We start from the raw sequence: 5,974 nt of genomic DNA, 5'->3' as shown, positions 1-5,974 counted from the left end.
CCCATTGTGTCTTCTTCTTGTGTGTATGTAGGTGGCGTAGTAGAGGCCATCACCCAACCACCACACAACGTTTTTGACTCCTACAACTTTGAAACCCATTCTCAAGGAGGCTAAGAGAGAAAAATCCATGAGGGCTTAATGATGGGCTCAATAATGAAATAGTACTAGAGATGTGTATAGGGTAGTACTAGAGATATGTGTAAATATGAAAGTTAGTTTATCGACTTCACATTTCTTTGGATTTTCTATCTATATAGTATATGATTGATTGGATAATTAAGATAAATATAAAGATAAAAAGAAATCCATTATTCACTATAAAATATTATTAATACTAAATATTTATAAATCTAAATATTTATCTTTACTATATATATATATATATTTTAAAATTATATTTTCTTTGATAATATAACTACATTTTCTTCCATAATGTGTTTTTTCAAATTTTATTCAAAGGCTTTTCCTACACACAATAATATTTTCATGAAATATTAAATTTTAAAAAATATTTTAAAAAAAATAAAATTACATGAATTTTTTATTTTTATAATTTCAAAAATATAATCCTTTAAAAATAGTGATTAGTGTACCTATCCAAACCTGGGACATGGCTTGTACACAATTTTTGTGCCCAAACAAAAGGAGCTTTGCAATTATTGGATATTTGATTAGATTATAGTTTAGTTACCTAGCTTTGTATCTGATGTTTTTATTAGAAGACCTTGAAGTGAAACTCCTTGGGCTAACTAAGAGAGATTGGCCATTCTTCTTAAAAAATTACATATTTTCAGGCAAAACCCAAGGGCGCCCACTAAACACAATTGGATAAGCTCATCTTGCGACCACCCTAATATAGACATGATTACTTCTCTGAAAATTTAAAATGGTTTATAACACTATGCACAAAACTTGCTTGAATTTGGTGCTTGTTTCTAAGTTAAAAAAATGTTAATAAAAATATTTATCTTCACAATCCTTTCAAAGCTATACTTTCAAGGTCGCTTTGAGATTAGGGCTTAATATAAGCTAGATTGTGCTATAGATGGATTGTGAAATCTAGGGACTCTAAAAAATTTTCAAAAATAAATGGCCAATTAGCTGATTTGAATCTTGTGACTCTAGGCATCCCAAATAGCCTTGAAACTCGGTCACTACTTTACCTTTAAATTATTATTGAGTTTGAAAACTTAAGAGGTGTAAACTATGCTCCTAAAAAATTCTAAGGTTTTTTTTTGGCATGCCTTGATTATATGACAAAAGAAAATAATGCATATTATAAAACCAATGTTTCAAAAGAATTCCTAGGCCACTTTTATGTCATGTTATCGAACTAGTGTTGAATTAAGCATTACGCTAGTTCATTACTACAAGGTGTAATATAGATCACTAGTGCCTGAACTCTTTTGTAAAAATATCAATAATCAAACGTCTTATATCATGAAAGTGGGTGGCATTTTAGTATATCCATATTAAAAACTGATTTAATATTTGAGTGTGTTGCATTTTGAGATATTGAGTATGTTTTGGAATTATCTAGGATAGCTAACCTAGGGATTAGGTTATTAAGAGCTATGTATAGGACTGGCCATTTTTTTTCAAGAGGCACATGTTTAAAATTAACTAAATGAAATTTGAATCAATAACTTAATTATTATTACTATACTATACTAATATTGAGGTTTTGAACCCAAGACTTGTGCATCCATAATTGAGGGCATAACCCATTATTGGTCCACACTTGCAAGCAGAGCCTTACTCTATACAATTTTGACTATGGAAGAACCTTCACTTACATATATCGTAAGTACACGTAAACTATAATGACAATAGCGATACCTTCAAGTGTAATTAGACAAAACATTATATAAATCTTCACATGTGATATACAATAAGTGAGACTTAGCCATACAATTTACATAACGACTTTGATAAAGCTAACGAAAACAAAGGATGAAAATTTGCGGAGTTTGTTATGCACAATGCATATTACACAACCTTAGAGTAACTTATACAAAGCGACTTATTGTGAGGCTCATGTTTACTCGAGTTTCAGATATTGTGGAAAATACATATCATATAATGGAATCTAGAAATTACTCATACATACATATGAATCTTGAAGCCTCAGTTCTCACTCTTATTAATATGCAATATCATAAGAAGCATAGAAAACGAGAATGTTCACCAAGGAGTATCATTTTTTGGAGGGGATTACACCACCCAAACACCCTCGAGAAATTCTCATTCGCACTTGCAACTCCCAATTTGCCTCCCCAAGTGGCTTATTAAAGATGCCTTGGTAAAGGCCTTACAATTTGCTCAACTTGACTTAGAAATCCCAAAAATGAAGTTCCAAGAATTTGCACGAGAGTTCACAAGTTACTTTTCCTTCATGATTCTTCATGCCCCAATTAACATGCCCAACCATCAATAGTAAAAGTGTCTAAAACTGGTTGCCTAGAATAGCTCCAAATTGATGTCTTGATCGTGAAAAAACTAGATCCGCCATGGGAGGCCATGGAAAAGTTTAAGTGCCTTAGTTGCTGAAGTCCTCGAAGTTCTCGTCAAGCTCTACATAATTTTGCATAAAGCACAAAAACTAAAACAAAACAACTTGTTGTCCTAGTTCAAGTGGTTGTTTGGCGAGACCAAGTTGACCGAATTAGCTTAAGATCAGAAAAACAAAGTTGTTCCATTCTAAATTTCCTATAACTTTTCTACTTTACAATTTTCTAAATTCTTAGTGGAACTCCTTTACTAGCATATTGTGCCACACATAATCCTAGTTAGGTCCTACGATAAAGTTAAGGCCATAGAACAAAATGTGACAAAGTTGAAGAGTTAAATGCATTTGTATAGTGAGATGCATATTCACAAAATTGTGTTATCCCATTAATTAATGCCCTACCGCGCATTAATTAACGGGCGCAACTAAGGTTCTTCCTCCTCTCTGTCAGCCTCCCTGTGCGCGCTTGCCTCTTTCTCTCTCTAACAGCCTCCCCGTGCGTGCGTCCCTCTCTCTCTCTCTCTCTCTCTCTCTCTCTCTCTCTCTCTCTTTCTCTCCATCTGTCTCTCCCCCTCCTCCCTGACTCTCCCTCTACATGCGTAGCCTCCATGTGCGTCCCTCTCTCTCTCTCTCTCTCTCTCTCTCTCTCTCTCTCTCTCTCTCTCTCTCTCTCGTGTGTGCGGGTCGCTCTGTCGTTCTCCTTGTGCGCACCCCCCCTCTCTCTCTCTCTCTCTCTCTCCTGTGCGCGGGTCGCTCTGTCTTTCTCCTTGTGCATGTCCCCCCCTCTCTCTCTCTCTCCCTCCCTGCATGCAACAAGGAAGAATCTCTGTGGTTATCCACCTCTCGAACTTCCCAAAATTAGAAGGGCATGGGCGTGTGCTTATCCTCTCTCAAACTTGCTGAAAATTACTAAAAAAACCTTAGAATTGGTAACATATTGTGATGTGTTTTTATTTAATTAAATGTAGAAAAAGATTTAGGTCGCTTATTGAGATGCATATTATAGACATGCAAGCGCGATTTTATTTTTTAATATTTCATTGTTGTATATGAGTACAAAGAGTTTTATGAAGTGGGAAATTAAAGAATCGAAGCTTTCCAAGAGAATAACTAAAAAATGGGGCATGGCCTAACTATAATAGTGTGCGCTGTAATTGAATATATCACAGCATATGATAGACGTAGCCCTGCTGCATAGAGCTAAGCCCCTCAAATGCCCATTTTAGATGCATGGAAGTACCTATTCTCGGGAGGCTTATCCACCATTGTCAACCAGCCTGGACGAGTACTCTTGTTGCAGCAGCAGCCTGTTGAAACGTATGTGCGAGCTGCGGCGTTGTTGACCAGGTGGTGAAGGGCTTCAGTGCACATCCCATAGGCCTGATCTACGCAGTGATCAGTTGCGACCTCCTCTGCATATTGGGGGTGATGTGCAGCTAACGTAGATACTCCGTCATATTGGGCGGCGCAGTGGTAATTGGGCGGCCCAGTGCCTATGTCGGTATGGTAGTGATCAGGCGTGGCAGATTCGAGCTGCTGCAGCGAAGTCATGTGCCTCGGCCTGGGTCCTGGTCCGCTCTTCTTCATGATGCGGCACAACACGAGGGCGTCGTTGAAATCATCTGGTTTGCCACTAGAGGACTGAAACTGATCGCCCGCGCCTGCAAGGTGGGCCTGCCCAACTACATGATGACTGGGGATGAGCTGGTATTCGTGCATGATCCAGTCGGTGCGCTCGCCGTTGGGGGCGCGGCCCTTGTAGAAGACGAGGGTCTTCTTGAGGCCGACGGGACGGGCGTCGGAGACCACTTTGCGGTCCTTACCGGTGGCCTTCCAGTAGCCGGATTTGGTGGCGCGGTTGGTGCGCGACCCGCGCGCATACTTCTTGTCGGGCGGGTTGAAGAAGTACCATTCTGGGTCGCGCGTGGGCAGGCGCGAGAGCCCCGGCAGGTCCCAGGGGTCGTGCTTGTATAACTCGATCTCCCCGATTACCTCCCCACCGCTACTGCTGCCGCCGGACATCGTCACCTTCTGCTGCAGGTAATATGCCACCAACTCCTCGTCCGTCGGGTGGAACCGGAAGCCCGGCGGCATATCCAGCGAAGTGGCCATTCTCTCTCTCTCTCTCTCTCTCTCTCTGTCTCTCTTTCTCTCTCGATCACAATGCAAGCCAACGGTACAAAGCTATGACTCCACACACAAATGGATAAGTGCGATTGAAGCAACAGAACGCGAAATCCAGCACGGCCACGTTAGGAACGTCTTCTTTTCCACGCTTCCTTTATTATTTCTCCTCGCTATGGCGGTTCCGTGAGCCCCACGCTCACGCTCGGTGATGATACGCCAGAGTATACGTACATACCCGCCCTTTTCCCAAATGCATGTGTGACGATGACGTGATTCCGTGTCGGTTAACTTTCTAATTACATTTGTAAATTATTATGCTTTTATATATTCGTTTATTCATTACCTAGTACAGAATATTCTCTATCTCTCTCTCCCCCTCTCCCCTTTTTCTCTCGTAGCCTAAAATTGACTCCATAGAAATTTCCAATGATTTTATTTTCAAGAAATTATAATTTCACAATTACAAATAGGTGTGCATGTGGTCACACGCGCACACACACACACACACAATCCCATCAACGATGTGAGGCACTACTACAATATTCACCTTTTTAAAGCTCACATCATTGATATATCCATGTCAAATTCAATGTTGCCCAACTACTATTTTGCTCTTGATGTTTATCTAGCTCAATCTTCTTTACCGTGCATACTATCTTAGTCGTGTAAAAAGAGGACGTCTCATAAATGCTTATTTTTCATTGGCTAAGCATTCTGAGGTATATTCTCTTGTATACTTTGTGAAGTCTTGCAGTGAACAAATGAATGAGGGAGGAGAATTTATCTTTATTTGAACTTGTGAAGCACGAGATTTATTGATATGTTGTGCTAGCCATCCATGTTAACTGTGAATGGGCAACGATCACTTGCTTTCGAAAGATGCCTTCTCGTTACAGTTGATCAGTGCCCTTTCTTAAACAACGGGCTTCTAGTTGCAGTTGATCAACCTTTCTTAAAAAATGGCCTCTGAAGGGATCATCCCCTATGCCTTCCCATTCGTTGGTTAAGCCAGCCTATCTTACCTCACTTTTTTCCCTCCCCCACATGTAATTGTTATAGGACCTTTTCTCCAAGTACAAGCTTTCAACAAATTTTATAATTTCTTTAAATAAGTTAACTGCAAGTTAATACATCAACCTTAGAAGAAGAATTGAACAAAAATAACTTAAATATTTATCAACAAAAGACAAAAGCATTGGGTCCAATCTGCCCCCCAGGTCTCACATATAAGTATTTCAATGATATATTAAGGTATGAAGTAATGTGATACAATCAATACATCTTCTCATTAGAGGAGAAAAGAGAAGATGGAAAGAAAAGAGAGCTTCATCCAAGGAA

General features: G+C 39.4%; 1 pseudogene; it reads right to left on the bottom strand.

Annotated features, from left to right (window-relative positions):
- Window positions 1-3,530: 3,530 nt before the first annotated feature.
- Window positions 3,531-4,750, bottom strand: LOC147630673 (NAC domain-containing protein 71 pseudogene; annotated as a pseudogene).
- Between the last annotated feature and the right edge of the window lie 1,224 nt (window positions 4,751-5,974).

Source organism: Cibotium barometz, chromosome 16, assembly GCF_041138505.1.
Source record: "Cibotium barometz isolate CiBa-2024 chromosome 16, ASM4113850v1, whole genome shotgun sequence".
Taxonomy (NCBI): Eukaryota; Viridiplantae; Streptophyta; class Polypodiopsida; order Cyatheales; family Cibotiaceae; genus Cibotium; species Cibotium barometz.
The sequence above is the reverse complement of the archived record's forward strand: the minus strand, read 5'-3'. Positions and strand labels throughout refer to the sequence as shown.